Genomic DNA, 27,607 nt, shown 5'->3' with positions numbered 1-27,607 from the left:
TTTATAATGCTGTTCCCCATCCCTTAGTTTTAAGTGCCCATGTCTGAAATCAATAGTTTTCTTTTAAGCTGCTTGAAATGTGGTTAAGTCTTTTTGAAGTAAGTTAGGTGCAACCTTTTTGATTCTATAACTGCATTTCCATTCCATCCCTGTGAAAACAGTAGCCCATGTCCCTGAAGGTACACTCTAGACATTTTAAAGGAATTCTTGTGAGACTCATTCAATAAGAAATACATTCTATTTTAAAAGTCTCTTTCCCAAGCGTGTAATCCTAGCATCCACTCAATTCTCTAATTCACATTTTGTTTCATTTGACTCTCAGAAATCTATCACTCAGTGAAGTACTTTAGTTGCAACTTGCTTCTCTTCTTTCCTCCTGTCTTGGCATTTTGCATTTATTTGATACTTCTCTTCTGATAAGGATTGGAGACATTGCTATTCTGTGTTCTACTGTATCACAACCCATGGTCATCCAAATGAACTACACTCTCTTCCTGGTACCTAACATGGTGAGGCCTCCTTGTCCTCTTGAGAACATTAACAAATAGAGATTAAAATTGTCCTTTTTAAATCATTAGGAGCCTTGTTGCCCTAGCAGCATAGGTGATAGTTTTACCCTGAAATTTATACATTTAACAAACTATTTCTGAAATAGTTTTATAGTTCCTATTTTAATAAGAAAATTAAAAATTAAATTCCACAAAATTAATCATTTTTTCTGAAGTTAAGAAGCATTCTATTCAGTGGAAAATTGTCTTGGTATGTCTATGCATTTAACCAATTGAATTTAAACTGCTTTGATGTCCAACTGTAAAGCTATGGAATGTGTATTACTAGTCATCTTATGGGTCAGTTCATGGCAATTTTGATGAGCTACCTAGAAATATAGTATATGAATGAGTTTTAGAAGTGAGAATAGAAGTGATGAGTTTGGTAAAAGTAGCTCTAATAGCATTGATAGGAGATGGAAAAAAAACAAACCAAAGAAATGGTTTTTGTAATGGAGCTGATTTGCTCTAATAAAATATAAGGATTGCATAATGCAGAAAGAGTGACAGTCTTAATAGCCAAAGACAGCTATAGTCTGTAAAGAATGAATGAACCAGAATGTTTATCTATCACTGCTCATGCCTATTCATTTGTTATTTCATGATCTCTTAGCAAAACTGGAGTCTTACTTGAGTTCTGTTATAATGAAGAGCCACATTAGGAAGAGGAACATGTAGTTCACTGCTATCCTTCTTCAAACTCCTATAGTTAGGGTTTCCCCTTAATGATCTTCTATTCCTCAAGGTGCCCAAGTCCCCTAACCTCTAGTTTACAGGTGTGTGTTGGGAACAAATGCTCCAGAACAAAAGATCATTTCCGTGAAAGTAAGGTAATAGCTGGGTAGTGTCAAGGGGAAAATGGCATTTCAAACTATATAATTAATGGAAATTAATTATGACCACCATCAGTAGCATGAAGTCAAATTAATACTTAACTTGCTGAACTTCCTCAAGGAATACCCAGTAATGGTAGATCTTTATTATTATTATTATTATTAGTTGTTCAAAACATTACAAAGCTCTTGACATATCTTATTTCATACATTTGATTCAAGCAGATTATGAACTCCCATTTTTACCCCGTATACAGAATCACATCGGTTACACATCCTCTTTTTATTTTTAAGAGAGAGAGAGAGAGAAAGAGAGAGAGAATTTTAATATTTATTTTTTAGTTTTCAGTGGACACAACATCTTTGTATGTGGTGCTGAGGATCGAACCCGGGCCGCATGCATGACAGGTGAGCGTGCTACGACTTGAGCCATATCCCCAGCCCACACATCCAGTTTCTTACATATTGCCATACTAGTGTATGTTGTATTCTGCTGCCCTTCCTATCCTCTATTATGCCCCTCCCCTCCCATCTTCTCTCTCTTCCCCATCTACTGTAATTCATTTCTCTCTCTTGTTTTTTTTCCCCTTTCCCCTCACTTCTTTAAAAAAAAAAATTACCAACAGTCCCTATTCTTGCTGGACTCTCCTATTCACACATTTCTTCTCCTTTCTTCAGTTTCTGGCATTTTTTAATCTAGTCTCTTAGAATAAGAAACTAGCTCTACAATATATTTTTTAAACCTGTCTGTCTTGTATTTGGACAAATTACATTTTTGCCTTAGTTCAATATTTTCTGCTCTCAACTCTAGTTCTACAGAAGAGGCTAGAAGTTTATCCATACAAAACATAGGTATACAAGAGAAATAATTTCATGAACACAGTTAGCAAAGGACAGAAATATACCAATTATTGTTGAAAATGCCATCTTACCTACTGCTAATTCTCACTGGTTAAAAAATTAAAGGCAATATCACTAGTTTTTAAACTTCAGGGAGTCAAGGACTTGGTCTGTTTGGTTCACTTTTATATCCATAAGCATCTATATCAGTTCCTGGCACATAGCTACTCAATTAATGTTAACAAGTGAATAAAAGAATAAATGAACAAATAAGCCATCTATCTAATGGGTTAGATAAGTAAATAAGTAGCTCATCCTTTCTGTGACTTGCTTTCTTAATTCATATATAAACTCCTACATTAGAGATTGAAGCAACAAATTCTTCAAAGTCTAGAATTTAAAGATAGCCTATTCAACAAATGATGCTGGGAAAACTGTAACTCCATATGTAGCAAAATGAAATTAAACCTCTATCTCTCACCCTGCACAAAAATCAACTCAAAGTAGATCAAAGACTTAGGCACTAGAACAGAGACCCTGCACTTAATAGAAGATAAAGTAGGCCAAAATCTTCATTATATCAGCTTAGAACCTGACTTCCTTAACAGGACTCCTAATGTGCAAGAAGTAAAATCAAGAATTAATAAATGGAATGGATTCAAACTAAAAAGCTTCTTCTCAGAAAAGTATACAATTAATAACATGAAGAGAGAAATGGGAGAAATTACAGAATGGGAGAAATTCTTTACCACATGACCTCAGATAGAGCACTTAGTCTGTAGGATATATAAAAAAACTCAAGAAACTTGCCACCAAAAAAACAAATAACCCAATCAATAATGGGATAAGGAACTGAACAGACACTTCACAGAAGAAAAAATACAATTGATCAACGAACGCATGAAAAAAATGTTCATCATATGTAGCAATTAAAGAAATGCAAATCAAAACTACTCCAAGATTTCATCTTACTCCAGTCAGAATGGCAGTTATGAAGAGTACATGCAACAATAAATATTGGAGAGGATGTGGGGAAAAATGTACACTCATATATTGCTGGTGGAATGGCAAATTGGTGCAACCACCAAGGAAAGTAGTATGGAGATTCCCCAGAAAACTTTGAATGGAACCACCATTTCATCCAGCTATCCCACTCCTCAGTTTAAACCCAAAGGACTTAAAATCAGCATACTACAATGATGTAGCCACATAAATCTTTATAGCAGTTCTATTCACAATAGCTAAAGTATGGAAACAATCTAGATGTCCTTCAACAAATGAATGTATAAAGAAAATGTGATACATATACACAATGGAATATTACTTAGCTTAAAGAAGAATGAAATTATAGCATTTGCAGGTAAATGGATGGAGCTGAAGAATATCATGTTAAGTGAAATAATCCAAACCCCAAAAACCAAAGTCCAAATGTTTTTTCTGATAAGTGGATGTTGATCCTTAATGGGGAGGGAGGGGGCATTGTGAAGTATGAAGGAACTTTGCATTGTGCAGAGGGAAGGGAAGGGGAGGGAGTGTGGGGATAGAAAGATGGTGGAATGAGATGGACATTATTACCCCCATGTACATGTGTGATTTCACCACCGGTGTTAACTCTGCACCATGTACAATCAGAGGAATGAGAAGTTGTGTTCCATTTGTGTATGTTGTGTCAAAATGCATTCTACTGTCATGTATAACTAATTAGAATAAAAATTAATATTAAGTTAAATAAAAAGTGCTAAACAAACAAAAAAGTATAGAATCTTTTGGGTTCCACATATTTAGTATCCAGAATAGTGTCCAATAAATGTTGGTGGAGATAAAAAGAGAAGGAGTGAAGATAGAGAAGATTAGAAGAAAAAAATAAAAAAGGAAAGAGGGAAAGGCAAAACAACAAGAAAGATGAACAAAATAAGGAGAATTTTGAATATTTGTTTAACAGTTGTATACAAAAGAAAAAAGAAAATAAACTTGCATGTAGATGTCTGAAGTGTACAGTGAGAACAGAAAGGGAGAATTCATGGTAGGGACGTAAGGAGTTCTTTGTTCGATTAACATGGGTAGTAAATCTTACCCTTAAAAAGTTCATAGAGGTCACAGTAATGTTATCTTGGCAAGTTAGTGCTATATGCTTCCCTTGTACCAAAAAAAGAAAAATGTATGAGTGGACATTATGAAATTTATTTTCCAAGAATAATTCCAGAATAAATAAAATGTGCATGTCTGGTATTTGAAGTGTAGTCCTTCCTAGAAGTGAGGAAGCTGGACTTAACCACACAATCTCTATGAGACCTATGAAATCTTATAGAAAATTGCTTTGAAATACTCAGGAAAGATGTCATGGAAACTAAAGTAAATATTCTGGCTAAAATGAGTGGAAAATTGTTTCAACTTCATATTCCACCAGAACTTAAGCCCTTTCAGAAAGTTTACTGGGCAAACCTGCCCTTTTTCCTATAGAAAATCTTGGCTATGCTTTTGCCTACCAATGTTGACTAAATTTTGTTGCAGATTGACACTACATGTGTATAGTCAAAGATTTTAGCCAAAACTAAGTCATGAGCATGTAGCACACTTGATTGCTGTTACATTTTGGAGATAAATAAACATTTTGCATTGGTTAACAAAAAAATTAAAAATACTAAATTTTTCCTCTTATTAGGTAAAAGCTTAACATACTTATTTGCTTGTCAGTGATTAAACATTCATATATGATATTTAGTTAAGAATGTTTTAATCCAGATAGAATTCAAATTATTTAAACATGTGGATGATGATGAAACAAAGAATTTTAGTTTGATTTCCAAGTATATCAATACTCCATAATACTTTGCATTTACCATTTTGTGAAACATTCATGTATTGATTCAATATATACTCTGCACTTTTTATGTATTTTTATGTTTTGTGATGTTTACATTTTATGGGAACAGGAAATTTTAAACTCATTAAATCCCAAGTTTTCAATTCTGTGAACATAACAAATATTCAAATATTATTTCAGTTACCACAAGTGGTATATTTGTTGCTCAATTTAAGTTCTTATAAGAGTTCCACATACAGGTCAATGGGACAAAATGGGTGGAGAATATATCTAATTTAATAAGTTCTATAAAGAAAATTAAAGTTAGAGAAAGATATAAAGAGAGGTGGTGGAAGTACTATTTTAATAAGTACAATAATTGAAGATTGTGTTGAGGTTACATTTGAAGGGACCTTGGGAGTTAGCCAAGTGGTTCATTTGGAGAAATTCATAGTTGTCCAAAATAATCAAAAGTAAAGTAGTGTTATTGAATTGGGGGACACTCAGGAGCTCTCCTGGTTGAAGCAGAATCAGCAAGGGAGAGATTGGTAGGAGAGTAAGTCAAAGGGGTAGCCAGAGCTTTCATCCTATGAACAGTGATTCTCAGCGAGAGCCATTTGTCAGTCTGTAGAGAGTTTCAGTTGTCACAACTGGCAGGAAGTGCTATTGATGTCTGGTGGGCAGAGGTGAGAGATGCTGCCACACATACTGTTATGCACACAACAGCCTGCTACAATAATTATCCATCCAAAATGTCAACATGCTGAGGCTGAGAAGCCTTGATATAGGAAAATTATTTCCAAGCCTGAATATACAATAAAATTACCTGGAAGGTTTTGAAAATGCTAGGGCCTTATTCAGACATTCTTGTTATTGAATTTTCAACTTAGGTATCAGTAATTTTTGAAACATAGGGGTTTAGAACAACTGATGTTGGACATGATAAGTACTCACCATAGTTACCTTAATGAAGTACCTAATGATTCTCTTTCCTTTTAGGCTGAAATTTCCTTGAGGCCTGGGATATTGATCATCTTGCTCTCAGCAGTGTCTTAGTTTAGCCCAGTAACATATAATTGGAACTAAAAGAGAATGAAAATAGAAATATGAGACGGGATTATTCTATATGGTGATTTCACGAGCCTCATCAGAAACCTTGCAAGTTGACTTCAATCAGAATCATCAATGAAGGAGTTCTTTAGAACTTCTCACCTAGGCAACAAAGTTTCAGCAAGTTGCTATAATTTAAACTTTTTACCCATATTCTTCCAAGACTAAACAATGTCACAACCTTCTATTAGTTCCAAATATTTATACCTATTAAGCATGGTACTGGACATATCCAGTACTCTCTCAAACTAAGAATGTTTTTTCTTTGTGATTCCTTTAGTTAATATGAAGGATTTGAAAATGTGACATTTATTTAATCTGTTGATACTATACACCAAACAATAACTCTGTGGCAGAATTTCAAGGAAGCGTTAAGCAACCATAACAGTGTACAAAAAGTCAAAAGATGCTAAGAATTCATAACATGAAGACAGAAAAAAATCTCCATGGAAAAGCAGCTGGTAATTATTTAGCCCTCCTTCTCTGTCTTCAAGTTTTTAGCATTATTTTTTGATTTTCCATACAGTGTAAAATGTGATCATTTGAAAACAGCAATACACAATACCTTGCTTAAAACCTCCAATGACTCCCCATAGATTTAGAATAAATTCCAAATTCCTTAACATGCCCTGCAAAACCTTAGATGATAAGCCCTGCCTACTTCTCCCATCTCATCTCATTCACTCTTCCTCTCACCCAAATTTTTTCAGTCATCCTGGCTATCCTAGGTTTTGTAATCTAGCAACTCGTATTCATTCTAGCCTCAGGACCTTTGCTCTGACAGGAATCTTGTCTCCCCACTTTTCCTGTACCCCTGGAAAAGCCATACATGGCTCATAATACCACAAATAGGAGTTGTTATTCACTTAGTATCTTAAATAACATCTTCTCACAGAAGCTTTCCCTGGTAATCTAAACCAACTCCAACCACTGTCTATCCTATCACTCCATTTCAACACCCTGTAACCCTTGACCTGATGATTTTCTTCCTTATTTCCAAAGTTTTTGTTGGTTTTCCCCACTCCATTAGAACATGAACTGTGTGAGAGTTTGAACTTTGTCTGCCTTGTTCGTTGTTGTTCCCTCAGTACCACAAACAATTCCTATCACATGATAGACACTCAACTAAATTTGTTACATGACCAAATCAAAATTGGTCTCTGAATTTGGAACTCTTAATTTGGTCCCCAAAGCTTTTTCCCAAGCAATAAAGAGAAAATCCTATGAAAATGAAATAATATAGCCAAAACACCAGGCCAGAACACACACACACACACACACACACACACACACACACACACACACACACAAATCAGGCCAAAGATGGATGTATCCACTGCCATCACATTGTATGTTATAAATTCGTACAATTACTTTGTCAATTTAAAAATACTTTAAAATAAATAAAAAGACAATATGCCAGAGACATACTAATAAGACATACTAAACAATGTCACATGATTTTCCATGAATTTAAACTACAATTGTGTTGAAGTAAAATTGATGGTTGATTTTTTTTCTTTCTTTTTTTTAATTTTTTTTCTTTTTTTTTGGAGGGTCCACCAATTAGCCTGAAGTTCTCATGAGTGAAAAGGATAGAACTGGAAGACTCATAGCTGCACATGCTCCCACTCTTCCTAGACTGGGCACCAGCAGGAAAAAATCATCAGCTCCTTCAGAAAAAGAAGGGATTATGACTTTTGTTAACAGGAGGAGACCAATACTCCCGGAAGCACAGGAAGAAAAATAAATAAGAGAAGCAAGGTAAAAAGCCATTGCCCATTGCGAGGACAGTGAACACTAGGGGGAGAGGACACACACAGCAGGAAGTGTTAGCTGAGATCAAATATCACTAAGCTCAAAATTATATTTGGAGGCAATCCCAAAGGTTCCAATTATTATTTACCTTTGAATGTACCTCCAATTATAGACATCTCTTCATCCTGAATATATCTTTAGGAAGAAAGAATAGTTCCCAAATTACTATTCAGGGCTTTAAACAAAAAGATTAAAATACTATAAATGTGCAAGATGGAGAAAGTACCATGCCAATTTTTGCATGAAATTTATTTGCAAAATGTAAATGTCAACTTTAAGATCTCAAAATGGAACATAAGATGATACTACTGTATTTAATTCATAATGGTATTCAAAACTGCTACAATGAGACACATTACCAAATTGCAAATGATTTCAGGTTCTGTACATACAGATGGATCTTGCCTAAGGTGTTTAAGTGCTAAGAGTCAATAGGTTAAAACAAATATACTCTACATGACATTAATTCAAGTTAAAAGTTTTAAAACGGCAAGTGTTCTTCCACTAAATGGTAATGTTGTTCCCTAACAAACTGCCAAATCATGCCCTTGTCAGGAGAAATAAGCAGAATAACAAAAGATGTGCCCCCAAGAGCCTGAGAGGCAGAGTGTTGCATATTAACTAAATCACGTCTCTCTAACTGCGCTCTTCTTCCCTCCTGCTAGGCAGCATGTCTGAGCAGCTCTGATCCACACATTTCCTCCACCCACACAGCTCAGCATAGGTACACTGCTACACAGGGAGGACCCAGAGGCCTGCACACATACACAGGAATGAGAGGGTATGTCACCTCTGCTCCTTTGAGGATATCAGAGATGTCTTTTAAACCCTGCAAGATACCACCTGAACTCCTAAAAATAAGAATGAGTGGGGCTAAACAAAAGAACTGTGCTGAGACTCCTTTTCTTAATGTCTTATCAATAATTTAAGAGCACTGTCCTTTCTAGAGTACATTCTTCCATTTCTAACATAGAATTTCTCCATTTTTATTTGGTTTTCTTTAAGATTTAAGATACAAGCAAGCACATTCTTTCCCTAAAGCACCAATATTTCCCCTCTAGAATGTCTGGCACCCTTCCCACCCCAATGGCTTTCTAACCAAACAGATAAAATATATCAGAACTGAAACTTGATCATATCATAGGCATGTTTCCAATGAAAGCTTCAAGGTGTGGACAATTTCTCTAAGGAGGAAAGAAGGCTGTTAATTAACATTTATACTCAGGAAGGAAGACCAGTCAGGAATACTCTGGTTTGCATTTGCAGTAGGGACAAAGGTTTTGTAATGACTCTTTCTTTCCCAATGGTGTCACAAGAGGATGTCTATGACTTGATTTTCTGGTGGCTGAGACCATCATAAGCCAGAAAGTCCCAGAATACCAGGTACAAAAACACTCATGGAATCCGGAGTGATATGAAAGGAGGTGAGGGTGGTGAAAATTCATATAGAGTCAGAGAACTCACACTTAAGTTTTGCTATTAGCCAGTTATCTTCCTTTGCCTCAATTATTTAATATCTATGAACTTATAAAACAACAATAAACATGCCTAGCTTACAAAGGTACCATACTGTTATTTCTTTCACTCAATACTTAGTGTTTCTGTTCGAAGTTCTGTTAATAAAGAAAGGGGTGAAGAGGGAGGAGAAAAGGAGGGGAATCAGAGGGAGAGAAAAAGTAGATGGAGAAAAGAAAGAGAAGAAAGAGAAAGGGATCTTGAACCATAAAGTCATAACCATGGGAATGAGAGCAAAATTGAAAGAATATTGGGTGGCAAGATAATATATCACTAGGACAGGTTCTACCCACTGGAAGAAGATGGACACATTCCCTCATGACACCATAAAATTATCACTGCCACCATGAATACCCTAGAACAGAACTTGCTGAGAAAGGAGGTCAGAGTTAAAGGTGAAAATTCTGGATTGACTGAAATGAAATATGAAGTCGACTATGTTTACTCAGAATTTGCTTAGATTACTTTTTTCTGTAATTAAACAAAATTGACTTGACAGGGAGATTAAGTGCTGTCCCAAGTCAAGATCCCTAGAAGTAGACCCTGAGCCAAGGAGTCCTATTCAAGTGAATTATTAGGAAAGTAATCCTGAGAGAAACCACTAGTGGAAAAAAGAAAGCAGGACAGCAGGAGAAAGAAGACAAGTGAGGTTCCAGGTAAAATTCCAGAGAAGGGTTTTGGCTTACAGGTCAGAGGGGTCCTGGGCTTTGGAGGCCATCTCTCCATTCAGGCAATGACTAAGAGTCACTCTGGATAAATGTCATTGCCTACCACCTCCAGGTCTCTGGAATTCTGGCACAGCAGCTCCAGTAGTCTGAGGGCATCTTCTAAAGAAGATTTGCAGGTATAGACTGAGGGAAGCAAAGCCACACTGAAATAAGGGGACAAGTACACTCACAGAGTGTGTAAAGAGATGAGGAGGGCTTTAGGAGGAATACTGAGCCCAAGAGAGGAGTCACAGAAATGCCAGGTTAAACTTATCACCTCTGAGACTGCTCTGAGGTATTACAGTGGCCACAATTACAATACAGAGGTATTGTGATAAAGGTATGAATGAAGGATTATCAGGGAAACCCCAAGAGAAGTCCCAAGGAGGTAGTGACTAATTCAGTCTGCTATTTCACAGTCTATATGATCACCCTTTGAAGGGCCATTGAACTTTGAGGACTGTCCAGAAAGCTGACTGAGTCTGGGTAAAGGTTTCCTCTGATGGGGTGATACCTAGAATGTCCTGGGGACAAATAAAAAGTAAAAAAGCTATCTGAAAGTTGCAAAAGAGAAGCCAGGTATGGTGGCACACATCTGTAATCCCAGTGACTCAGGAGGCTGAGACAGGAGGATCACGAGTTCAAAGCCAGCCTCAGCAATGGCCAGGTGCTAAGCAACTCAGTGAGACCCTGTCTCAACATAAAATACAAAATAGAGCTGGAGGTGTGGCTCAGTGGTCAAGTGCCCATGAGTTCAATCCTGAGTACCAGAAAAAAAAATTTTGGAAAATAGTCAAGTCACAGAATAGAAATAAATTTTTGGAAAGGAGAGTTGAGGAGTTAGCAATTGCAATGAAAGTGAGAAGGCAAGGAGCCAGAGGAAAATTAGGACTGGAGTTCTTGTCATTCAACACAAAGGTCAGGACTATCCCAGGGAACATCATCAGAAGTGGTTATACAAAGTTGGAGTGTCCAGAGGTCATATCAGGGTTAGGGAGGGATTTTTAGACAAAGAAAAAGTATATGTCTCTAAAGAGAATGTATGCATAAAGACTAAACATCACTGTGACTTGAATTTAGGGAATCTGGTGAGGAGAGGAAAGGGGGCAGGCGAGATCATTCTCAACTAACCTTTAAGTCACTCAAAAAGATTGCCATTAATCCAATGGTTAATGGATCTTTTTTCCATTTGTGGGAAGATTATATAGAGGATAAATTACAGTGCAGAGACAGAGAGACAAGTTTGAAGGTTGTTGCTAAAGTCCAGGTGAGAGATAATATACAATATAATTAGCATTTTCCCCCAGAGAGGCATTGTAGATCAGGCACTTAGCCCAAAGAAAAATATATCAGGTCTTAAAAGTTCTTTATCTCTTTTCATTCTATTTGTGCATTGGTAACTGCTGACCGAGGAAACAAAACACTCATCTATTTTTTAAAACTCTGAAAAAGGCTTGATCGTCAAAGTATCTTGCTCCTACAGAACATTGCTGAGATGAAATAGGAACTGAACTCTTTTCTAGGTAATAGAAACAGAAAGCTAGCTCAAAAATAAAATCCTGCCTCAGGCCTGGGGTATTGGGGAAATAACAGTAATGAAATGATTGATGCATCTCAAACTGCAGAGAAGGCCAGCCTGAAAGAGCTACACAATGGTCTAATAACTTCCAGCATGTAAAAATCATTAACGTATGATAAGATAATAGAAAATCTACAAGTGCCTGCTACAAATGCTAAACTAAAGCAATGATAGTGAGATTTGTAATAGGGACAAGATTAGGAAGCTGCTTGGGGCTAGAATTAATAAAACTTGTTGCCAGGTTGCACATGTGACATGAAGAAAACTAAAGAGCCCACAATAAGTTTTACAGATTGAAATTAAAGGAGAAGGAGCAATTTGAGGTGAGTGAGGCAAATGAAGAATTCAGTATTGTACATGCTTGTCATTCCAAATTGAAGGTGCCTGGAAGGTGATTGGGAATAAGTGTTTAACTCAGGGAAAAGGTGACTCTGGAAATAGAGATGTAAAATCCATCACTATCTAGATGATACCTCACCAAAGAATGAGTTAGCTAGAGTTTAAAGGGGAAAAATAAGCATTCCAAGAACAGAATCCTGAAAAGCTCTGATAGTCAAGAAGCATCTCATTTAAAGAAGAAGATCTAGACAGGTTTGGTGACATACAGCTATAATTGCAGGTACTCAGGAGGCTGAGGCAAGATGATTGCAAGTTTGAGTCCAGTCTGAGCAACTTAATGAGACCCTGTCTCAAAATAAAAAATAAATTTAAAAAAAGACTGGGGATATAGCTCAGTGGTAGAGCATGCTGTTTTCAATCTCCAATACTATAAAAAATTAAATAATTGAAGATAAAGATCTAAGCACATTTAGAAAGTTGGGAAATGAATACAGTTGTTTGCCACTTAATGACAGAAATAAATGCTGAGAAATGCATCATTAGGCAAGTTCATTATTGTGGGAGCATCAAAAAAGTATACATACACATACCTGGATTGTACATGTGAATCACTGTGGCCTCTTTAAAGACATGTGGTGATCACGGGGTATATGAGGCCACAGGTAGCATAGCATGGAAAATACTTTTATAGCAAAAATTTTTTTAAGTAGAAGAAATACACTCTAATAATAAATAGACAGTAATATCATAAACTTATAATGTTATCATTATAAGACATTATGTACTGTACATAGTGGTATGTACTGTACTTTTCTATGACTGGCAACGCAGCAGGTTTATTTACACTAGCATCACCACACACATATTAGTAGTGCACTGTACTAAGTCGTTACAATAGCTTTGATGTCACTGGGTGACAGAATTTTTCAGCTCCATTATAATCTTATAGGATCACCATTGTATATAGATGAGTCCATTGTTGAACAAAATATGATTAGGCTGAGTATAACTGTGGTACTCTGTAAGCCAAAGACAAAGAGTGACCAGAATGAAAATAAAACTATGATTCCCTAAGTCTGTGGACAACCTTACTACTAACTCACTGTATGAATGGCAAGTACCTTAATCTCTGTAACTCTGTTTGTTCATCTGTAAAATGGAGACAATAGCACCAACTTTATGGGGCTGCTGTGAGAACTAAGTGATTTAAAATATGTAAAGTACTTAGAGAAGGGCAAGACCAAGAGAAAAATGCTAAGTTAGTATGAAGAAAAAATGATGCAAAGTCTTTATAGATAAAACAAAAGGGCTAACCCATGTATAAGAAAATACAAAACTAGATTAAGAGTGAATTTAGGGCAGTAAACTTAAGTGTGGAATTATCACACACACAAATGTAAAAACATAGGGAATTTATTATTAACAATATTAGGTGTCTGAAACATCACTGGAATTATTTTAGAAACACAGATGGTCAGACAGATGTATGCTGCATATGAATATGTGAATAGTAAGTGACACAAATGGTAGCTGTGATAGTCACCTTAAACTATACATCTTTCTTTCTGATGACATTTGATGAAAAAAAAATGGATGTAACTCTACAGAATACTAATCTTTATTTATGAGCACATTATTTATAAGTATCAAATTATACAATTTAATGCCATAAATTATTGGGGTTTTTTATATTTAGCACTCATTGAGTGTTTATTATGTACCAGACCCTACTAAGTAAGTTATGTGTACTCATCCATCTAAACTTCACACCAGCTCAGTGAGCTGGTTATCACTGACATCTCTATTTCAGAAATCAAGGAAGCAGATACACAGATAGATACACAGAAATCAAGCAACTTGCCTTTGGTTGAAAATCTAGTAAGTAGCACAGCAAAGACTGAATCCAAAGTGCTGGTTCCAAAGCCCATGCAGTTAGCTCTTATGCTACTCTGTCTCTCAATTAAGAAGGAGGAAATATAAAATGAGTAAGCTAGTAAGGAAGAGCCCATGCTGAATTTCAGAGAGCTGTCCCATTTTGTTAAAGAAGAAATTGTGCTCTTCCCAAATTCAAATGTTGAAGTAGTAACTCCCAGTACCTCAAAATGTGACTGTTATTGGAAATCAGACCTTTAAATGGATAATTAAGATTAAAGGACAGCATATGGTGGTCCCTAATGCAACCAGACTATAACAAGTCCTTATAAGAAGAGGAAGCTTAGCACATGGGCAGACCAGCGATGTTCCTCTGACTTTCTGCCAAACAGAGAGAAGAACTTTCGAAGATCTAGCAAAAGGGTGGCCTTCTGGAAGCCAAGGAGGGAAAACACAGATCTTAGGAAAAACCAAACCTGCCAACATCTTGAACTTAGACTTCCATCCAGCCTACAAAACTGTGAGAAATGAATCTCTATTATAGTAGCCTGAACTAAAAGAAGAATCATGTTAGCTATTTATTCTTAATAAATCTCCATTTGTTGTGTATCTGTATGTCTTTGCTTTCTTCCTCCCTTATAATATCAAATAATGTAAAATGTATTGATTTTTTATCATATTTGTTAAATATTATGAATTCTACATTATAGTATTTAAATAATAGAATATCAGAAAGAGTGAACATCACTTAAGAACTTTACTTTTGCTTCTAGGAAAAGGTTGCTTTTACTTATATATAGAATAGTTAATAATATTGTGTCAGATAGAATCATGACCTTGGTATTTTATTCATTCAGAGATTAAGTGTAGTTTAAGGAGGTGTGTGTGTGCACCAAACTGACAAGAGGTAGACTTTCAATGGTTTATTTGATTAGTCTATTTAACTGGGCCATGGGATGCCAACATTAAACATTATTTCTAAGTGCATCTATAGAGTGTTTCCTGGATGGAATTCGTATATGAATTGGTGTACAGTATAAAGTGTTAGCCAGGTTTCTATTAGTACAACAAAATAACTGAGATAATTATCTTATAGAGAGAAAAAGGCTATTTTTGGATCACAATTTTAGGGGTTCCAGTTCATGGTTAATTACCCCTGTTGTTTTGGGCCTGGGGCAAGGCAGCACATCATGGCAGGAGTACATGGCAAAGCAATGTACCTTATCTTTAAAAAGCAAAAAAGAGAACAAGAAAAAGACCAAAATTTCAGAATCCTCCTATAGGATACATGCTTCCCAAACCTGAAGACCCCCATACTTTCTAAAGCTTCCATAATCTCCCAATAGCAACAGGCTGGGGACCAAGACATTATTTCATGAATATTTGGGGGACACTGTAGATTCAATGTGAACAGGATCATCCTGTCCACTGAGGGCCTAAACAGAACAAAAGGCAAAAGATAAAACACTTTTCCCCTTTATTTACTATCAATGCTGAAGATACAACATCTTATCTTGTGTTCTCTTGCCCTTGAACTTGAATTTATATTGCTTGCTCTGATGGTTCTCAGTCTTTTGGACATACAATTACATTAATGGCTTTCCTGGATATCTAGCTTGCAGATGGCAGGTCATGGTACTACTCAGTCCCAACAATCATGTGAGCCAGCTCTTACAAATAAATACATAAATCTCCTATTAGAGATTTCTCCTGTTCTGAAAAGAACTAATATAAATTCTCAGTTCGTTTCAGATGCTTTTTTTTTTTTTTTAGTTTTTCTTTCTTCACATGTGATATTGCTCTTCTTTCTGTTGATTTATTTTCAACACCAATTCTTTCCTTCCCTATTCCTATGGACACTTTCCAAACCCCTTAATCCAGAACTTCTCTCTCATTCACACATAAACAGTCCAAGAATTTTTTTGATCTTGACTAATTAGCAAAAAACATTTCAATTTTTTTTCATGTAGTGCTGAGTACTGAGACTGAGGTAAAACTGTGGATGGTGTTGTGCTAATAGTCCCAGCTACTTGGGGGCTTAGCAAGGTAGAGTGCTTGATCCTAGGAGTTGAAGACCACCCTGAGCAATATAGTAAGACTCCCACCTCAAAACAAAGAAATAACCAAATGTTGTTACTTAGCCACAGTGGCACATACCTGTACTCCCAGTGACTCAGAAGGCTGATCCAGGAGGATCTCAAGTTCAAGATCAGACTAGCAACTTAGCAAGGCCCTATCTCAAGATAAAAAATAAATAATAAAATTTTTTTAATTAAATAAAAAAGGACTGGGGATATGGCTCAGTAGTAAAATGCCCCTGAGTTCAACCGCCAATACCAAAAACAAAGAAATAAACACACACACTGATGAAAAATTGTGTCCCCAAAATAATAATATGAGGGGCCAAACTTCTGATATTCTAGGAATTTCTTAACAAGTCATGATTATGTTCTAAGTAACTTATGGGTTAGGAGGCCACCATGTGCTTATTTTAGTTGGAAAGGCATTACCAGAGTTTTCAGGGTCTCTTTTAAGGTTAATAACCTCACTTATGGCTCCCTGAAAACTCTAACCATCTCACAAAGCCTCAGAAATTACTTTAAAATTACACTTTTAAAAAAAATTTCTGTGGTGAAAAAGAATGATCAAACCCTCAACTGACCTTAGAAATGATCTATTTAGTCAGGAATAGCCTTCAAATAAACAAATCATGATGGCAGCTTCATAATCAGTACTATCCTGAGTTATTAAGAAAGAAGAGTGAGAGCAAAAGAAAGTGGACTCCATTGAAAAACAAACCATTTTAATTCATGACATTTTGGGGGACATGTTGCAGGATGGAGATGGATAGAAGTTATAATTCCAAGATGTTCTGACTAAATTGATGAGTTTACGTGAACAATATAATACTCAGAATATAACATAACCTATTAGATCCCCCAGGTGCTACAAAGAAAATAGTGTAGTCATTTTCCTTTTGAAATTATTGACTATGTAGATCTTTTCTATTAAAAAAAAACTAAAAATTTGAAATCCATTTGAATTATTTTATTTTTTTTAAAGAGAGAGTGAGAGAGGAGAGAGAGAGAGAGAGAGAATTTTTAATATTTATTTTTTAGTTCTCAGCAGACACAACATCTTTGTTGGTATGTGGTGCTGAGGATCGAACCCGGGCCACACGCATGCCAGGCGAGCGCGCTACCGCTTGAGCCACATCCCCAGCCCCACATTTGAATTATTTTAAAAGTTTTTAAGTAGGAAGGTGGTATGATCTTTATTTTATTTATTTCTTTTTATGTGGTTCTGAAGACTGAACCCAGTACCTCACACATGCGAGCCAAGCGCTCTGCCTCTGAGCCAGAAACCCAGCCCCCATTTGTATTTGTACTGTGAAGCTACACATTATATGACTTAGTATAGTGTAAGAATTCTCCTCTCTCCATCTTATGTCACTAAAAGGAATTTATTTAAAGCATATTTTTCATAATGTACAAAGTTGACTATGCATATGGTTGAAAGATAACAGCAATAAAACAAGGGTTTGAAGTATTTACAAACTTTTTGGGGGGTAAGCATGCATTTTTGCTGATGTGAGAAAATGTTTCTGGGCTGGGACTGTGGCTCAACCGTAGTGCACTTGCCTGGCATGTGTGAGGCACTGGGTTTGATTCTTAGCACCATGTATAAATAAATAAAATAAAGATCTATCAACAACTAAGAAAAAAATTTAAAAAGAAAATGTTAACATCCTAGGAAAACCAATGAAGTTTCTTGCTTAATCACAAGCCATATATTTCCAAATAAGAATTTTCTAAACAAATAATTGAGTCATGATAAGCCATTTTCAAATCTCTGGCCTGGTAGTTTATCTCTATGGCCACAGAAGATCTTAACTGTCACAGTAGGACATATTTTAGCTCCCCTATAAAGAATCTCTGTGAAAAGGACAAAAGTAAAAATGAATGATGGAAGGGAAGAGATACTAAGGAAGGAAAGAAATGAAAAAGTGTACCATTTCCTAACAACAAATGGGATGGATACAGGGGACAAAAACAACTGTCTATGTGGCTGAAGTCCTCAATTATTCCTAAGGGTATTATTGTAAGAGGCACTATATGATTTCTACTCAAACTGGGAAACAATGACATTGAAAAAAGTGTTAAAATAAGTAGCAGATATAATTTATTTACAACTAGTAAAACCAGGATCCCAGGCAAACTTATGCCCATCTGAGTTAGATTTTAAACAAGCAAACTTTAGTATAACATTTGAAAGAAAATATAAATGTATTACATGTGGACTTTAGATACTAGGATGTATGGAGTTTGAAAATTATCAACTCATCTTAAAAAAAAGTTAAAAATTAAAATTTAACAACTTTTTTGATTCATCAAAGAATCAAATCTCAGGGCAAATCACAACTTCATAAAATCTAGAAAGAGATAAATAGAGATAATCACAGTAAAACACCTTAGTTGAAGTAGAAACCCCTTAGAGCCATGAAATTGTAGAAATTATTAAAGGATAACTTTGATGAAGTACTGAAGGCTAAGTATGGTTTAGCACAAGAGTGAAAAATTCCTAGAAGTCTCAGTCCTGGAGTCCTCTAACAGTCTGGGTTTCAACTACAGAAACTCATGTTTCTAGAGAAGTAACGACAGGAGGTATATCCCATATATTCTGCTTTCTATACAATACCTGCCTAAACTACCAGAGGGACTCCACCTTGTGAAACCTATAAAGAAAGCAGGTCACATAGTATTCATTGTGTCAAAACCTACTAATGACAGATAGCCAGAGAAGAAACCTACATTTTATAGTCCAATTGGAATTAAATTCAGCACTATACAACAAAATGATATCCCAGGGCACATTGTCAAGAGAAGCCTGCTCACTAATAAGGTCCACACATAAAAGTGGAAGGGATATCCATCCCAGTAAGTTCACAGTTCTCAACATAGAAACACATACATGCGTGCGCATACATGCACGCGCGAACACACACACACACACACACACACACACACACACAGAGGAAAAGAGAAAAAAAACAACATGGAATTTCCTAAAGTTTATAACTCTCTAACAACTAAAACCTAATACATCAAAGTGGATTAAATGCTGCACACAGAATCAAAAGAATGATTTGGGGTGGGGGAGGAACTGGGGATTTAACCCAGAGGTGCTTTCCACTAGCCACATCTCGAGGCCTTTTTTTATTTTTTCAGACAGGGTCTTGCTGAGTTGCTTAGGGCCTCACTAAATTGCTAAGGTTGGCCTCAAACTTGTAATTCTCCTGTCTCAGACTCCTAAGCCACTAGGTTTATAGGTGCATGCCAACAAGCCCAGAAAGAATGTTTTTTTTAAAAGCTCAATGAATACCAAATAAACAGTTGAATAAATTAAGGTAGACAATGAAGAATATGAACGAACAATTCAATGAAAAGATTTGTATTTTTAAAAAGAACCAAACATACATCTTGGAAATGAACAGCTCAATAAGTCCTATTAAAAACTGTCAACTTAATGTCTAGAACATTTCTAATGCAGTGTAGATTTCAATAAATAATTGCTAATGAATTAAAAAGAAAAAAAACTGTCAATAGGCTAGACCAAGTGGAAGAAACAATATCAGAACATGAAGACAAGGTTGAGGAACTATCACAGACAATAATAAATTTTAAAATAATAAGAAAGAATAAACAGAACACATAAGGACAAGATTTAGTCCCAATTTGAATATATGAGAAGGAAGATCTGTAGGTCCAAGGCATAGAAAACCTAATCAGTAAAATAATAGAAATTTTCCCAAATCGTGGGAAAGGCATAAATGTCTAGATTCAGGAGACATTTTGAACCCCACATTGATATGACTGAAAAGAACCTCTCCATTATATATTATACTTAAAATGCCAAAGTACAGAACAAAAAAAGAATATTAAAAACTGAAAGAGATAAGCACCAAGTCTCATACAAAGACAAATTTATCAGAATAACAACAGGTTTCTCAACAGAAACTCTAAAAGCCATAAGGGGATGGAATGGAATATTTCAAATTTTGAAAGAAAATAACTGCCAACATATATTACTATATCCAGGCAATTTATTATTCATAATCAAAGCAGAAATGATGACCTTCCATGATAAGCATAAGCTAAGGGAATTCATGATAACTAAACCAGCATTACAGAAGATATATAAAGGAATCCTGTATCCAGAAAAGGAAGAATGATAAACACAATCATTAGACCAGGAAAAAAATAAACCTCATTAGAATGGTAGATAAGAAAATGAAAAGTTGGAAAGAATCAAACAATAGCAAAAAATAGTCAAACTTGTAAGAGAATAAGAGATAAACAAATATAGAATATTCAAAATATCCATAAGAAAAACAACAGTAAAAAGTACATACCTTTCAATAATAATCCTAAAAGTAAATGGACTTAATTCTCCAATTAAAAGATGTACACTGACAGACTGAGTTAAAAAACAAGACTTAGCAATTTGCTTCCTGAGAGAATCTCATCTCTTTGGCAAAGACAAATACAAACTGAAAATGAAAAGATGGAAAATGATAGTTCAACCAAACAGAATCTGAAAGCAAAACAGGAGTAACTGCACTTATTTTGATAAAACTGACTTTTAAGTCAAACTCACTTAAGAGAAACAAAGAAGGTTATTACATATTAACAAAGGAAACAATTCATCAAGAATATATCATGATTATAAATACATTTGCACCAAATATCAAAGCACCCAATTTAATAAAACAAACACTATTGAGTATTAAGTGAGAGGTAAGCTCCAATATGATAATAGTAGCTGACTTCAATTCCCCATTCTTACCAACAGATATATCATCCAAACCAAAAAAGAAAAAAAGGAAAAAAGAAACATCAAAGTTAAATTATACTATTAATTAAATGTCCTTAACATGCATACACAGAATATTCCATTCAAAAACTGCAGAAATATTTTCATCAATGCACAAAATTTTTTTCAAAATTTAGTCAAATTATAATTAGACCATAATGCAATTCTTATAAAAATTTTAATATTTTTAAATAACTTCTTGCATTTTATCAGATTGTAATGGAATAAAACAAGAAACAACATAGTTTTGAATGAACACAGGGTCATTGAAGAAATCAAAAGGAAACTTTTTAAATTCCTAGAACCAAATGTTAATGGAAGCACAACATTCAAGAAACTGGGATATACAGTGAAGCAGAACCAAGAGGGACGTTTATAGCAGAAAGATCTCAAATAAATAACCTAATGATGAATGTCATTAGAAAAACAAGAGCAGTCTAAATCCAAAGACAGTAGAAGGAAAGAAATAATAAAGATCAGAGCATAAATAATTTCAATGGAAAATACTTAATATTAAATAAAATTAAAAGAACAATATTAGGGATTGATGAAAAAATAAACAAAATAAACTAACCAAAAGAGAAAGAGAGAAAATCTAAATAAATAAAATTAGAGATTTTTTAAAAAGTGGGTGTTAACAATGGGATATTACTCAGCAATAAAAGAGAATAAAATCATGGCATTTGCAGGTAAATAGATGGAGTTAGAGAAGATAATGCCAAGTGAAGTTAGCCAATCCCCCTAAAAACAAATATGGAATGTTTTCTCTGATATGAGGAGACTGATTCATAGTGAGGTAGGGAGGGAGAGCACGGGAGGAATAGACAAACTCTAGATAGGGCAAAGGGGTGGGAGGGGAAGGGAGGGGGTATGGGGTTAGAAATGATGCTGGAATGTGATGGACATTATTATCCAAAGTACATGTATAATGACACAAATTGGTGTGAATATACTTTATATACAACCAGAGATAGGAAAAATTGTGCTCTATATGTGTAACAAGAATTGTGATGCATTCCACTGTCATATATAAATTTAAAAAATTAATTTAAAAAATAAATAAAATAAATTAACAGTTCATTTTTTTAAAATGGTGTTAAAACAGATACCAGATACCACTGTTTTAACCACCACGCCACCACGGCCTGAAGTTCCAGAGGCAGAGCCCGCCCTCCTGCCTTGCACCTGGCCTGAAGTTCTAGGGTAGAGCCACCCTATGCCCACACTGAGAGCCAACCCACGCTGGGGTTCCTTATTCACCAAAGCATGGCTCCACAGCCCAACATTAGGAAACACACAGGCTTGAGGCTGCCACCACCATGAAACTGGGATATTGCTGCTTCTATCAAGAGACAACAATAAGAACCTGCTAAGACGTCACCAAGGTCCCTGTGGCCTGGCTGCACCAGAAGTTTCTCTATTAGGGGTGCTAACAGTTATCCTATTGCTGAGGAAACAGGGAGTCTTGCATAGGGTTGCCTATCTCTTCTTTCTCCTACTAACAGCCAACTTCCTATGATTATGCTCTCACTAGTCATATACTCTAATACCTCCATATTCTCACATACTACCACATAAACATCTCAATCAAACCCCCAGACCTTCGCTCCACCATCAGAAAATGTAAACCATATGCAAACCTATTGATTATATGGTTGAAGATAACCGAACTCATCATTTCTGTTTATACTGACAAAACTGTAAATGTAAAAATAAAGCTAACTAATATATGGCTACATGTTGGGTACATTGAGTGCTGAAATATAGATCTCTCCCTTAAAAGTGAGGTATTGGTAACCTGTAGGCACACTATAAAACAATAGGGCAGAGGCTCTAATACCTCAGATCTATACTGCAAGAGAGGAAGACACATAGACATCATGAAAAAACACAGGAGGAAAGTGGCCCAAACAAACCAAGACACTACAACAATAGAATCCATAAATAGTGAAGTAAGTGTAATGTCAGAGAAGGAGTTCGGAATACACATAATTAAAATGATCTGGTAATTAAAGAATAACCTAAGTGAGCAGATACAGGCAAAAATCGATCACACCAACAAAGAGATAAGAGAACAAATACAGGTTGCAAGATGTTACTTCAAAAAAGAGATAGAGACACTGAAAAAAATCAAACAGAAATCCTCAAAAGAAAGAAACAATAAGCCAATTAAAAAACAGAATAGATAGCATCACAAACAGACTAGACCACTTGGAAGACAGAACCTCAGACAATGAAGACAAAAATATACAATCTTGAAAATAAAGTTGACCTCACAGTGAAGATGGTAAGAATCCATGAACAGAACATCCAAGAATTATGGGATACCATCAAAAGACCAAATTTAAGATTTATTGGGATAGAAGAAGGTTCAGAGATTCAAACCAAAGGAATGCACAATCTCCTCAATAAAATAATATCAGAACATTTTCCAAGCTTGTATAATGAATTGGAAAATCAAATATAAGAGGCTTATAAGATACCAAGTGTACAAAATTACAACAAATCTACACCAAGACGCATTATAATGAAAATGCCTAGCACACAGAATAAGGATAGAATTTTAAAGGCCACAGAGAGAAAAATCAGATTACCTATAAGGGAAGACCAATTTGGATCTCAGCAGATTTTTCAACCCAGACTCTGAGAGCCAGGGCAGCCTGGAACAACATATACTAAGCTCTAAAAGATAATGCATGCCAACCAAGAATCTTATAGCCAGCAAAATTAAGCCTCAAATTTGACAATGAAATAAAAACCTTCCATGATAGACAAAAGCTAAAAGAATTTATAGCAAGAAAGCCTGTACTACAGAACATTCTTTCCTCCTGGAAAATATTCCACAAGGAGGAAATGAAAAACAACAATGAAAATCTGCAAACGGAAGAACTACAATAAAAGAAGAGTCAACCAAAGGAGAAACTAATTCAAACTAAATACCAAAAATAAGCAAAAATGACCAGTAATACAAATCATACCTCAATAATAACAAAACATTAATGTCTTAAACTCACCAATCAAAATACGTAGGCTGGTAGATTGGATTTAAAAAAGACCCAACAATATGTTTTCTTCAAGAGACTCATCTCATAGGAAAAGACACCCACAGACTGAAGGGGAAAGGTTGGGATAAAATATGCCATTCAATGGCCTACGTAAGCAAGCAGAGGTTTCAATCCTCATATCAAATAAAGTAGACTTCAAGTCAAAGTTAATTAAAAGGGATAAAGATGGATATTTCCTACAGAACCTACAGAATTGGAACAAATCTTCAACACAAGCACATCTCTAGGATATATAAAACACTCAAAACCTTAACACCAAAAAAACAAATAATCCAATCAATGAATGGACCATGGAACTGAACAGACACTTCTCAGAAAAGGATATAAAAGCAATCAACAAACATATGAAAAAATGTTCAACATCTCTAGCAATTAGAGAAATGCAAATCAAAATTACTCTAAGATTTCATCACACTCCAGTCAGAATGGCAGTTATTAAGAATACAAATAACAATAAGTGTTGACGAGGATGTGGGGGAAAAGGCACACTCATACATTGCTGGTGGGACTGCAAATTGGTTCAGCCAATCTGGAAAGCAGAATGGAGATTACTTTTAAAACTGGGAATGGAACCACCATTTGAAGCAGCTATCCCACTCTTCAATTTAAATCCACAGGACTTAAAAACAACGTAGTACAGGGACACAGCCATATCAATTTTTGTAGCAGCACAATTCACAATAGCTAAATTGTGGAACCAAACCAGATGCCCTTCAGTAGTTGAATGGATATCGAAACTTTGGTATATATACACAATGGAACATTACTCAGCATTAAAAGAGAATAAAATCATGGCGTTTGCTGGTAAATGGACAGAGTTGGAGAATATAATGCTAAGTGAAGCAAGTCAATACCAAAAAACCAAAGGCCAATGTTTTCATTGATATGAGGATGCAGATGCTTAATGGCAATGGGGGTGGGCGGGGGGAGGGGGACATGGGAGGAATGGAGGAACTTTAGATAGGGCAAAGGGGAAGGAGGGGAAAGGAGTGGGGAAGGGGTAGGAATGTTGGTGGGAGTTAGACATCATTACCCTAACTACATGTATAAGACACGAATGGGGTGAAAATACTTTGTGAACAACTAGTGTCTTGAAAAACTGTGCTCTATATTTGTAATATAAAATGAATTGCATTCTGCCATCACATGTAACAAATCAGAATAAATGTAAAAAAAAAAAAAGATTCCACTGAAATTCATGGGATCATTAGGAAATATTTTTTAAAAACTAAATGCCAATAAATTGGAAAATATAGAAGTAGAGAAATTTCTGGACATGTATTATGTACCAAATTGAACCAAAAAGATATAAAAAAGTACAATAATAAGCAATGAGATTGAAGCAATAATAAGAAGTCTCCCTACAAAGAAGAGTGCAACACCAGACAGATTCACTGCTGAATTTAACCAGACCTTTAAAAAAGAATTAACGTCAATACTCTTCAAACTATTGCATAATATAGAAAGGACGGGAGTTCTGCCAGGCTCATTCTATGAAGCCATCTTACCCTTCTACTAAAATGTGATAAGTACACAACAAAAAAGAAAACTATTACATAGACCATAGACCAATATCCTTGATGAACAAAAATGTAAACTTTCTCAACAAAGCACTTGCAAATTGAATTCAACTGTAGATAAAAAGATGGGTTTTATTTCTGAGATGGTTCAATATATGTAAATCTATAAACATAATACAGCACATAAGTGTAATAAAGAATAAAAATCATATAATTATCTCAATATATGAAGGAAAATCCTTTGATGAAATCCAACATGTCTTCATGTTAAAATCTCTAAATAAATTCTGTATGGAAAGAACATACTTCAAAATAATAATGGCTGCATATGAAAAACCCATAACCAGTATCATACTGAATGGGGAAAAACTGACAGCATTTTCTCTAAATCAGGAACAAGACAAGCATGTCAATTCTCACCACTTTTATCTGATATTGCATTTAAAATTTTAACCAGAATAATTATGCAAAAGAAAGGATTGAAAGACATATAAATGGGAAAAGGAGAAGTCAAATTATCCCTGATGTAGATAATGTGATTCCATATGTAGAAAACTCTAAAAATTCCACCAAAAGTCTTTTAGAATGAATAAACAAATTCAGCAAAGTATCAAAACATAAAATCAACATATTCATGGTAAGTACTAGGGTATATAATCTGTCAATCACAATAAATCCATGTATAAATATACCACAATGAATCACACTTAAATATAAGTGTAATACACATATAATAACAGAAGGGAGATTAGTTGAGTAGAGCAAGTAGATCATGGGGAGATAGAAAGAGAGGAAAAGGGTAGATATGAGATTGATCAAATTATGCTACATGCATCTACAAATGTGATATAATTAATCCCCCTATGAAGTATCATTATTATGCACCAACAAAAAAGAAAATTGTCAGTGAAAAATCAACATACAAAAAATCAATCAGCTTTTCTATACACCAAATTGAACTTGCTCAGAAAGAATTCAAAACAGTAATCACGTTCATAAGAGCCTCAGAAAATAAAAAATAAAAATAACTAGGAGTAAATATAATCAAGGAGGTGAAAGACCTCTATAATGAAAATTATCAAATACTAAAGAAAGAAATTGAAGAATACACTAGAAGATTCAAATATGTCCCACGTTCATGGACTGGGAAATTAATATTGTTAAAATGATTATACTACCAAAAACAATATACAGATTAAATTCAATCCCTATCAAAGTACTAATGATGTTCTATACAAAACTAGAAGGAACAATCCTAAAATTCAAGATCACAAATAACCAAAGCAATCATGAGCTAAAGGAGAAGCACTGGAAGTATCTTGATACTTGATTTCAAAATGTCATACAGAATGGAAAGAAATAATAAAGATCAGAGCATAAATAAATTAAATAGAAATTAAAAGAACAATATTAGGGATTGATGAAAAGAATTCCTTGAAAAAATAAACAAAACTAAATAAACTAACCAAAAAAGAGAGAAAGCCCAAATAAATACAATTAGATATTTAAAAGTGGATATTAAAATAGATGCCACTGAAATTCATGTGATCATTAGAAAATACTTTTTAAAAAACTAATGCCTATAAACTGGAAAATGTAGAAGTGGACAAATTTCTGGACATGAATGATGTACCAAACTGAACCAAAAGGATATAAAAAAAAAGCAATAATAAGCAATGTTGACAAAAACAGCACTGTATTTGTATATGTATTAAAACAGGCATGTGGACCAATGAAATAGAATAGAGGACCCAGAAATAAACCTACACATTTATACTAATTGATTCTCAACAAAGGTGCCAAAAGGACATTGTGGAAAAGACAACCTCCTCAACAAATGATACTGGAAAAACTGGATATCCTCATAGAGAAGACTGAAACTAGACTCCTATCTCTCACTCTACATAATCAATTCCAAATACATTAAAGACCTTAATTTAAGACCTGAAAGTTTGAAATTACCAGAAGAAAACACGGGAAAAACATTTCAAGATATTTGTACAGGAAACAATTTCCTGACTCCAATAGCTCAGAAAATAAAAGCAAGAATGGGGAAATGGCATTACATCAAATTAAAAAGCTTCTGCACAGCAAAGGAAACCAGCAACAAAGTGAGGTGAAAATGTACAGAATGGGAGAAAATTTTGCCTGCTATTTATATGACAGATTAATATAAAAAATATAT

Source organism: Ictidomys tridecemlineatus, chromosome 11 (genome assembly GCF_052094955.1).
Source record: "Ictidomys tridecemlineatus isolate mIctTri1 chromosome 11, mIctTri1.hap1, whole genome shotgun sequence".
Lineage (NCBI taxonomy): Eukaryota > Metazoa > Chordata > Mammalia > Rodentia > Sciuridae > Ictidomys > Ictidomys tridecemlineatus.
Note: the sequence above shows the minus strand (reverse complement) of the source record.